We start from the raw sequence: 12,064 nt of genomic DNA, 5'->3' as shown, positions 1-12,064 counted from the left end.
CCATTAGAATTTGGCACCCAGTCCACAAAACAGAGCTATTAATCCAGTCTGAAGTAAAAAAGCCAGAGTAGATCCTCACTTGGTTCTGTTTACATAAAGCCAAACAGCGAGGAACGTGGAGAAGCTGCAGCAGATTAGCGATAACGATTCTACTTTCAGTGTAAGTTATCGCTAGCCTTCTGTGCATTGAAAGCATTTATCTGAACTACATGTCGCAAATAATAATAACACAGTGTTGACTTGCATCTTAAACTAGAAGTGCCATGATCTGATATTTTGAACACTTTTGAAACTGCTGACACGAGGTGAGCTCATAACTTTTAGCTTGCGGTGTATGGTCTCTTCACTGCCATATCCCGCTGCAGTTTTTGTGTTCGGAAGTTTAAAATCTCACATGATTTCCTCCGAGTTTGTGGTCTGCACTTTAAAAATCTGAAAAATCCTGTAGTGTGTGACGTATACCAAGCAGATGGCAGACCCTCCATCAGAAAAGTTACACAGTGCACCTTTAACGGGACAGAATATGGACTACCGGATACCCCCTTATACACTTAAAGCGCGGTCCAGTGTAAGCTGCTGCAGAGAGGGCCTGTCTACTGTGCCATTAAGGAAAGTCAATATATGTAGCTTTAATAGAGTCTCATTAGGAGAGGCACAGCTCGTCTAAACTCGTGGTCTGAGAGCTGCGGCCTGCATCATTTTTCCCCTCAAAGTCCTTCAGCGAGCACACACAGTTTGTTCTGGATACAGATGCTAATTGCATTTTAATGTGTCATTAAAAATAAACCCATAAATCAAGTGGTCGCACAGTAATTGGGGTTTAGAGACTCGGCAGCCCCAGAGGAGACATAATCCAGATTTCGGAGCAGGAAGGGCTTTAGGGGGTGAGGGGCAGGAGAGGGGAGAGGGGAGAGGGGAGAGAGGGATGAGGAGAGGGGGTGTAGGTTCCAGGGCAAACAGATAAATGGCTAGTCTCGCTGTGTACAACAAGGACTTCTTCTGGTCTTTGCTCTCACGTGGGGATGCTAACGTAAGAGTAGACATTATTTCACAGATGAAAACATAAACCTGAAGTTATGGCCACTTTATAATGCACTTTATAAATTTGACAAGCTTCTTAAGGAACTACAGCGGGTCAATATACTATTTACCTTCATCAGCCTCGCTCTGGATTGGTCCTTTGGTTGCTATGATACACGTGGTTGGAATTCTAGATATGAAACTCAACTCCAAATTCAGCCCTATAACCTTAGCCTCGACAAGCTTCATTTGACTGAAGCCGAACGCTGTGGATGACGTCAGACTCACTTAGTCCACTTCTTTATACAGTCTACGGTTGTTACCTGCAGTGGGAAAGGTACGTACCAACTTCTCCAGGTGTGTTATTGGGTTCTGAGACCTTAGAATAAAGAGCAGTTATCCACTTGTTTTTCTGATGTGCATGTAAAGGTAGTGATTGCCACCCAACTTGTTCTGATCCGGTTTAAATTCTTTCAACATAATGTATCTGTTCACTAGTTAGTGCCGCTGAAAGCCATACTGCCTTGTTGCCGAGAAATCCAAAAGCATTTGATCAAACACCGTCTTCTGAAAAAGCCCCCTGTATAGCACATTCAACAGTACATACATATATTCAACCTGCACCACAGATAATCATAAGATTGTATTCCATGTTGGAGTGAAAGGTGGACTCACATTAATCTGCAGCCGGAGTCTTGTTTTAACAGTCTTAGCGGGATCTCGGTCGGATTATGTCCACACTTCCACGTTGGCCGAGTTTCCTTGTGTTGTCAGACTTTGGAATTCTACTGAACTCTGCTGGAGACACAATGATTAAGAAAAGCTGTATTATATTCACCCCGTGAGTCCAGGATTAAATAAATTCCAAACTGATTACATTTTGGCAAGAGAAAGTTCAGCGTTGCTCCGGTGCTGTGTGGAACGATCCCTGTCCCGTAGATGCTGCTGAGTGATTTGTCATACAGAGGTGGTTTGGCAGCGGCGCGGTGGAATTAACACTAATCTGACAAGTAGCTTCTATTTTACTCAGACACCTGCGCGCTTAGGGCCGACGGTGGGAACAGACAGCGCATAGGTAATGTAATGGGAATCTGAAAAGCAAAGGGGTAAGAAAAGGACTATTTATGTGTCCTGTTTCATTGGCTCGACGCTGCAGCTCGTCTACTGACAAAAACTAAGAACACATCCTTCCTCCACTGGCTCCTATTTCATATCAGGTGTGACTCAGAATGTTATTGATTGCGTTCAAATGGGTCCACTTTAACGTAGTTTAAGATTAGACTGAAAATCCAGCTCTTCTCCCTGGCATTTAATACTAGCTGGACAGGATATCTTGGTGTTTTATTTCTCTTTGCTCTTTGCTCATGTTTCATCTAATCTGTGTATTTGTTTTTTGTTGACTTTTTATACTTTGGTCAGCTGAAGACGTTTTTCAGTGTACTATATAAGTCAACCTTTATTTAATTGAAGTTTTTATTTTTATTTTGGAACACTTTTTGAGACCAGAAACTTTGAATCTTTGATCCTGAGATTTTTCAATAGTTCAAAAGTTCAAAACAGATCTAACATGTGAAAGAGCTGCTACAGTTTAACAACAGATATGAAAGTGTAGTTTGTCCCTGACATCTAAAACAAGAAAATCAAGTAAACAGTATAAAAACAGGTAGTTAAACCACAGGGACACTGCAGACTACACACACTTTTATCACTGGTACAGAGTGTGGGATCAGACACTGAACTGAATCTTTCTCACCTTAAAGAAGACATATTGTGCTTGTGTCTGTCTTATAATTATAATCTATGACACCTGTGGATCATTATGTTATAATTTGCACATTTTAAGTTGCAATATTCACCTAAAACAACTTAATAAAAGAAACAAGTCCACTTAACAAACTGCGGTACCCAATGGGAGCTGACGTTGTCACAAACATCATCACACCAATCCCGCTGCACGTCACGCTTGCGAGTAGCTGCTTTTTTCTGAGTTGTACCCAAATGACTATGTGATGTTGCTTAATCCTATGTGTATCATTAAGAAAGTAAAATTAAAGCTCACCCAAACACGCACAAATCACTTCAAAAACAGCTTTGGGTGAGTAAAGGACATAGGGAACAACTTTAACACGGTTAAAAGCTCTGATAAGTTGATTTTGCAGAATAGGTCTGCTTTAAATAATATGTTTCTGAGTCTGTGCGCTGACAATGTATTAATATCCTCAACACCATTTTACAGCCTTACAATAAAAAAATAAATAATCCGATATCCTTAATTTATATAATATTTAGCCTATATATTTCTGAATACATGCATTAGCTTGTTGTATTTGTGCTATTCTTAGTGCGCGCTCCCGTTCATCCAAGCCAGAATATCAGACCGAGAGCCAACGTCTTGTCAAACCGCTTTCCAAATGTTAAAAATCCTCCACAGCACAATGCACTTAGCGAGAATTAAAACCGAAATGCTCCGAGTTCATTTTGATGTGACAGCAGTGCAGTGCAGGTGTGAGGCATAGAGCTAATGCAGCCATCATTATAAAGAATAGGAGCCAGCTAACCTTAATGAACAGCACTCACCGCTAATGTAACGATCAATAACACCGGAGTTTATGGAGAGTGGAGGAATAAAAGGAAGTCTGCCATGAATAAAATCAGCCAAATGAACTCAGGTGAAATCACGAGGAATTCTGCTTAGCGACTTGTGAGGAATACTGTTGGGAATGTCTCTGTTTGGAATTACAAAACACAGCATGAGACGATAGATATTTAGCGGGTTTACGCAAATATGCAATTGGTCATGTTTTTTTGTTTTATTTATACAAGTTTTAGTAATAAATTTTACTTATGAATCAAAATGGAAGAGGTTATACATATTCACCAGCCCCTACGAAGGTTCACGTTAACAATAGCCACGCTGCTAAACTCTCATTTGGAAATTATTCACTCCCTAAACTTACCACCAGAGGGAACTAGACACCTAATTTCACCATATTTATCACTTTAAATACAAGAAATCCAAGCAAAGGGGTACATATGTAGGAACAATTATAAACAGCAATTAAAGTACTAGATAAACTACAATTATTTAGGTCTCTTTTAAAGGTGCACTAGGTAACTTTTCCGGTTGAGGGTCTGCCACCTGGTTGCCTCCATGAAGATGCTATTACGTTGCAAAAGTCGGACAGTGTAGAATTAAATATATCTTTCTTCCATTTTCAGAATTACTGCAGTTTTTGTTTCTCATAAAATAACATTCTTACTCTGAGCAGTTGTGCCTCTCCACAGATCCGACCTCAAATTTGGCCTGGAGGTGTTGCCATGGAGATAGATACGTTTAATGCCGTTCTATAAAAGTTATGCAGTAGTTCACACACAACTGTAATCCCAATAGTCCCAAGTTTTGCAGGATTCTAATATGAATTGTATGTACACAATGTTAACTATGGTATCAGTTGTGTCCAGTTGTGTGTCGTTGTGCGGTCTGGGGTAGTGGAAGTGTGTGTGAGAGAGACAGTGGAGTGGACTGCACTGTGGGGACGAGCACTCTGACACTGCAGCCCTCAGGAGCACATAATGAGACCAGGCTGACTACACGGGACCACAGCGCTGTACACAAACCAGAGAGCGGGACAAACACACGCTCCGGTCACTGCACTGGACATAACAACTCTGTAAAAGGGATATTTCTCACTATATATTTTTATGGTGTTGTTAAGATGTCAAGGGCCAAGCAGTATTTTGTACAAGTCCGGTAAGCAAGGTGAAAGTCCTGGCTTTGGGAAGGGTGTCCAGTTCTGAGCTCAGGTTCAAGTAGAGCTGTAGTGTAGTGGATTTATTCAGCTGGTCAGTGTTAGAGCGATGTGGTTTATGTACTTTTTAAAAATGATTTGTTTGGACATCAAATAAGCTAGTAAAATAGAAAAAAAATAAGCTAGTAAAATGAAAAAAAAAAAAAAAAGCTAGTAAAATTGAAAAAAAAAATAGTAAAATGGAAAAAATAAGCTAGTAAAATGGAAAAAATAACCTAATAAAATAGAAGAAAAAAATAAGCTAGTAAAATGCAAAAAATAAGCTGGTAAAATGAAAAAAACAAGCTAATAAAATGGAAAAAAATAACCTAGTAAAATGTAAAAAATAACCTAGTAAAATGAAAAAAAAAATAAGCTGGTAAAATTGAAAAAAGCTAGTAAAATGGAAAAAAAAACAAGCTAGTAAAATTGAAAAAATAACCTTGTAAAATGAAAAAATAACCTAGCAAAATGGGGGAAAAAAATAAGCTAGTAAAATGGAGAAAGAGCAACATAATATATTTTTTTAAACTAAACTAAAAATGTAACTGTTTGCCATAAATTTTCTCCAGTTTTAATCCATACTTAAAGGTCTACTGTGTAACTTTTCTGGCTACACTAGGCATACCACCCGTTTGTCTCCAGGTAGATTAATTGCTAAGCCTGGAATGTGCCACGGTACAAAATTAAATGCATCTATCTCCATGGTTACACGACACGTCTAGACTAGATCTCGTAGTAAGAATGCCTGTCTTTCAAGATATCACTGAGCAATAAAAACACCTGCAAGATAAATGTGTTTAATGCCATACTGTGGAACATCCTGGACAAATCAATATAATTTCCGTGGTGACAGGCAGTTTGCTTACTCTCCTCCAGAAAAGATTCATGGTGCATCTTTAATTTGCACTGATCTGATTCACCATTTTGAATCCTCCATATATTTTAGAATCTACCAAACATTTGATCTGGACAACCATCGTGGAAGGTGACAAAGTACAAGTAGTAAAGTACTGTACTTCAGTATAATGTTTAGGTATCTGCACTTTACTTAAGTACATTTTACTGTGGATACTTTTTTACTTTTAGTTCACTACATTTTTAACTGGACTGAAAAGTAAAAAATATTTTTCATATGATTTGAGGGGTTATTTTTTACCATGTTCGTCGAAACATCCTCACTAAAGTTTTGGAGTTCAGTCTTTGGCTTTGAGCAAACAATAATAAATACACAAAATTCATTAAAAAAAATAAAAAATAAAAAATTAAGAAACTGATTCATATTGTTACTGTTGACCCAAATATGTATCATTTGTAAATCAACATCACTACATTTACATTTTAACAAATTAACAACACTGGTGTGAAGTACTTTTAACTCTTTAAGTACATTTTTAAACAGGTACTTAAATACGTCGTTAGATTTTTTTAGGTACTTAAAAACAGGTACTTAACAACATTTTTTCCTGTGATAATTTTACTTTTACTTGAGTAACTTTTTACCTCTGTATCTGTAATCACTTCTCCTTCCACAAATATTAATGTGTATAAGACAAATGTGCACACATCACTTTAGCATTAGCTGGCTGCATACATAGCACAGCCTCTCTCATTATAACCCCATCAGTGCTGCGCCTTCTCCAAATGTCAATGCATCTTGATGGATCTGGTGAACCTCTCTCAATCTCCCAGTGTTATTACAAAAGTCAGGCATCAACCAACAAGGGCTTCTGCTCCACAACCTGCTCCTCCCACAAAGAAAAGCTATACACGCGCCCTACCATACACAACACAAGCTGACGTCTTTATTAACACCGGCTATACTCAGTCAATCACTCCAACTGTCACCGAGAGTCAAGCAAACGCCAAGTAAAGACAAATGAGGGAATGGTTTATGGAGGAGATCACGTTTTGGAGGGTTAGATGTTTGGAGGTAGAGGTTTGGGGATATGAGGAAGATAGTAAATACTGATGGTGAAGACAACTGGATAGGCTGAAGAGGTTGGGGGGTTCTGCTGCTGTGGTGCATTGGGCAGAGGGAGGTGAAGTGTGCGTGTGTGTGTGTGTGTGGGACTAAAATATGTACGCACAATAATGGACATCTGCTTTCCTTATGGAGGCAAAAATCAAGTCTTAGTGAAGTAGGTCCTTTATTATTAGATCAACCACATGATTTAAAGTTCAGATATGGGTTAAAATTGGTTATGGTTTGGGTTTAGGTTAAGTTTAGGCAAATAGTGCGGATCATGGAAGTGAATGTGAGTCAATGCATGAGTGTATGTGAGTGTGTGTGACATGAAAGGTGATTGGGGCGACCATAGCTCAGGTGGTAGCGTTTGTCCATTGATCCGAAGGTTGGCGGTTCAAATCCCGCTCTCGACTTAAACATCATCATCATCAGATCCACTGACCCACAGGTTGGAGGTGTGATCCCAGTTCCAATAAGACACTTTCAGACACTTTCAGAGCTTTAAAGATGGAAAAGCACTATATAAAAATAAAAAAGCTGTGATTGGCTAACAGTGAAAAACAGATGAAAGGAGGTAAGGTTCAGTCTTTATTTTTGACGTTTTACCCGGATTCTATCATGCCTTTAGTGGACCAAAAAAAAAAAAAAGAAAAGAAAAAAAAAACGCAATTTGTACTTTCATATGAGCTTGGATTTAGTTACTGCTCATCCCTTCTTTTCATTTTTGAATAGTATTGTAGTATTTGAAAAAAATATATACATATGTGCAAACTACTATTTCACTTTTTCTTCAATTTTTTTTACAGGAAAAATATATAGAACTAATAATAATAATAGTCATGTGGTTATATATTGCTTTTCCATACACTCAGATCCACTTAATGTTATTTTCCCCTCGTCAGTCATACTCTTTGCACTATGTCACTATGTCTAAAAACCGTGGGCAGTCTCACACACTTCCATACAGGACCGGTGAGTAAACGCCGGGGCGCGGGGCCGGAGGGGAGTTGGATCACGGGGAAGAAGGCGGCCATCTTTTATCAGCCTCTTAAATAGTTAATGCGGTAGGTGCTGTGGGCCGCACTCACAACTGCTCCGCTCGGATCTGCAGCCCCAGCTCAATCACACACCCGCTCATATGAAAAAGAAGAAGACGTGCCAGGTATTACTACAAAATCCTGTAAATATAATATGAATAAATGCTTTTGTCATATCGGTATGCTTTGTGAATCGTTTGCGCGGCTGGTTTATGCTAATTACCTGTAAATGTCAGCTGTTTTTTCATGGCCGATGCAGATTTAAACATAATCCCATAATCATAGTAAATACCAGTATAATTTTCTTGGCATTATATACAGATTTTCAAGGTATCTTCTCGTGTGTCCCGGGTTCAAGCGCCTTGCACGACAACAATATGTACTAGAGCTGGGATTAAACCAATAACCTGCCCTGCCACATGCCATATCCAGAGTAAGATTACGATGCACTTCATTGTAGCCATTGGGAAAATGCCCTCTGCTTTTGACCCATTCTCCAGTCTTGAGCTAGTTTTGGTCAGGACTTCGCTGGAAGATTTGACCCATGGTGTATTTTTGCGTTGATGTGGCGAACCGTGTTGACGTGAGACGACAATTTGACTTAAATTCCACCACGTTTTTTATTTGCCCATACCGTCATGTCAGTACAGTGCACTTCTCCCTGTTAAACGTGAAAATAAAAGTCATTTGTGTAAGTCTTTCAGTGTAGATTTATCCTCCGCGTTCATGAACACCCATTGAAGTGCTGTTTTAAAGGCTTAGTAATAACTTCATGAGACAGGTTGGAGCTTAGTGATCTGGCAACACAACACCCACCACATCTTTTTATGGAACTTCCTGTCGCGTCGCCCTAGTAACTGTCACTCACGTCTTTTACGAGCTCTGCCTTGATCCTAGACTCTGATTGGTTGGAGTGTTTCATGTGAATCATTGAAAGCTTGAGATCTTACGGAAATACGTTTTACAGGTAGGAAATTCAGCGTATAGAGTTTTTGTTTTATGTTTTAAAGTGCATATGACAGGTTTTCATGTTCTTCTGTGTTTTACTGGGTTTTGTGGAATTGTACCTGTGGTAAATATGTATGAAATTTTTATAAGTTGAGAAGAAAAGTGCAAAAATACAGGAAGTAGCAGTGAGTTCTAAAACATCAACATGGGCAATTCTATCCAAAATGCAAATCTGGCACTTTATATATCCATTTAGGAAAATAAAGGTGGTATATATCTTTATTAGTCTGATAATAACTATTGTGGCTCTGGTTTAACATCATAGTTGCTACATTAGAGTTAATGTTTCTTTTTGTCACATGGGAGAGTTTGTTTATCTGCTTTACATGTTTTTACCTCCTGTAGCCTTACCAAGAAGCCTCGTGTGATGTAGTGATGTGTCTTGTACGCTGCTTTAGTTGGTTTTTGCCAGATAGTTGGTGATGCTTACACTAAGAAAAGCAACAGAAACTAGCCAAAGAATGTAAAAAACTCTCCTGTTCGATGAAAAGAATAGCTATTCCTAAATAAATACATAAATAAATACAAGAAATAGACATGATTCATTGTAAAATCTTAAATATAATTAACTATTAGTCATATTGCTGACTACTCTTTAGTGAAATAAGTAGTCTACCCTGTCATATGCACTTTGTTGAGTCTTCCAGCATGTACAAATACAAAGCTACAAAAACTAGACAGAATTTCAAATAATTTTACAGCATACTTACAGCAAATTCCACCTTAGTACCTGAGCTGCCAGTGTGACAGAATGCATTTTCAAGCATTAGTCAGGCCCCGTGCAACACTAATCAATTTAGCCCGTCACACAGCATTCATCTCCATATCCAGGTTTGACTTCTGTATTAGATGCAGAATGTCAGATAGTGTAATAACGCGGCTGCGGATTATTGCAGAATCAACAAGCGCTAATCTTTTCTCTTTCTCTGGCAGGCGGCCATGTTTGAGTGCTTCTCTGTGAACTGCTGTAGTATTGGAGAGAACACATATACACATAAAACTGTTCATTCAAGAGATAAAGAGATTGTTTTGAATTGGCTACAGTTCAAAATCAATAGGCAATTATTTCAAGCCGGATGTTGTACCTGTCCAACCAACCAAACTTTGGCTCCAGTGGACAATGGGTGTGAAATGTCCCAGCGTACTCATCTGCACTACACCCAAAACATGCATTATGAGATTAAGCTGCACTTTTATGTAGGGAAATTAGGTTCAAGTTACAGATGCACAAAATGAATAGAGTTTAAGGAGTTCATGGATCACAAAAGCCCTGACGTGCAGTGTATATATGAAAGTGCTTAAAATCAGAACAGACAGAAATAAGGTCAGGATAAAATTTACATTTATCACAATTCATAGAAATAAATGGAAAAAGAAGCTTAATCTTACTTCAAACCCAAGCTTTTATTCAATCCTGCAATATCTGATAAGCTTTGGTCGACCTGTACAACATAAAAGACCATTTATTATTCTTCGGCGAATGAAAGAGCGGCTTTCCAGTAATTCCTGTTATTCCGGAGTGTCGGAGCAGGCAGCGACAGAACGGTCAGCTACTCCAGACTTAACCCAATCCACCGCAGATCTGAGGAAAGCCCGACTGCCCGAGCCCTGCGCTGGACTAAGGCAGGATTTCAGCCGAAGACGCTTGCTGGGACTGTTCTGTCTCCGAGCGTTTCACAATATGTCCTCTCGGGATCAGGAACACAGCGGCCTGATCCGGGAGCATATAACTGGGAATGTGGGAGAGATATAAAGTAGGAGCAGTTTTAGAGGGAGAAGCTAATGTAATACCGTCAGCAGGATTTAGCTGGTTGACTATGCCAGCACTTCCCTGGGGCGTTAGGATTGTTTTGTGCGACGTATGCTCTGTCAGCTAACACGATATTTGTATTATAATCATCTAAATGCATAACAGTAATCTATATGTAATAATTCAGCTTTTCATTTGGTAAATACAGTAAATGGAATTCCTCGAGTAGCTCTACTTGAAGACAGATGTTGTTAAAGGGACACTGTGTAACTAGAGCTTTGCCTGGAATTGTCCACACTACAGAACTAAACGTATTGATTTGGATTTGTTCACTAGCGTTTTTTTAATTGGTAAAACATGCATTGCAAAACATAAATGAGCCTGGTCTCGCCTCTCCATACATCTGATCTGTAACTACGCCTGGTGGTCTTACATGCTCGTGTGTCATACTGGATGGAGCAATAAATAGGCAAAGCATCAACATCTCCATGGAGACAAGCAGGTGGCGTGATGCTTGATGAAAAAGTTAAATAGTGCATCTTTATGGATCTTAACTTTTTTAACCCTTTGAGAATTTGCTTTAATAAAAACACACATGGAGTTGTGTTTCAGTATTGCATGTTAGAGTAATGGAACATATATATTCAGTTTCCTTCTTTAGCTCTTAAAACACTCGGCAACTATATATCATTTTGTGGTAATCACGACACTCCTTTGTGTTTTTAACCTCCTGAGACCCGAGCTTTAATCAAATCAAATAATAAAAAAATAAGTAAATAAAAAATAAAATAAAAATACAATCAAAATAATAATAAAAACAAATAAAAATAAAATAATTAAATAAAAAATTAAATAAAAATAAACAAAAAATAATAATATTCTAAACTCTTAGAAATATTCAAAATTGAACATGTTCTTGTTGCTGTTCTTCTAAAAATTTGCACTGTGGCCTAAACAATCCAAAATGTGTTGTCCACAGATGAGGACAGCAGGTCTCAGGAGGTTAAGGTTCAGACATTTCCACCAGGCTTATTTTTTATTTATGTATTTATTATTATTTTATGTTTTTGTATTTATTTATTTTTATCTTATTTTTATGTATGCATTATTATTATTATTATTATTATTATTATTATTATTATTATTATTATTATTATTATCATCATCATCATCATCATCATTTATTTTTATTTACAGCCATTCAACGTTTGTTCATTTTATTTTAAAGCTTAGTTCCAGGTGCCTCACTCTGCACCAACATGCATCCTCTGCTAGTGTATACCATATAGAAACTTCAGAAAATTCAAAGCTTGAACAAAAGCTTGAACACAGTCAAACTGCACTAATGTAGACAGCATCTAGTGGTCATATGTGAGAATGCAACAGCAGTGGGTCGGCCAGTCTAATTACAATTGGTAGCTTTAAATATTTTGTAGTTTAAACCCCTTGTATAGCTCTACTTGAATAAAGGTGTTGTTCAAGATTCTGCAAC

The sequence above is a fragment of the Periophthalmus magnuspinnatus genome, chromosome 24, assembly GCF_009829125.3.
Source record: "Periophthalmus magnuspinnatus isolate fPerMag1 chromosome 24, fPerMag1.2.pri, whole genome shotgun sequence".
Lineage (NCBI taxonomy): Eukaryota > Metazoa > Chordata > Actinopteri > Gobiiformes > Gobiidae > Periophthalmus > Periophthalmus magnuspinnatus.
The sequence above is the reverse complement of the archived record's forward strand: the minus strand, read 5'-3'. Positions refer to the sequence as shown.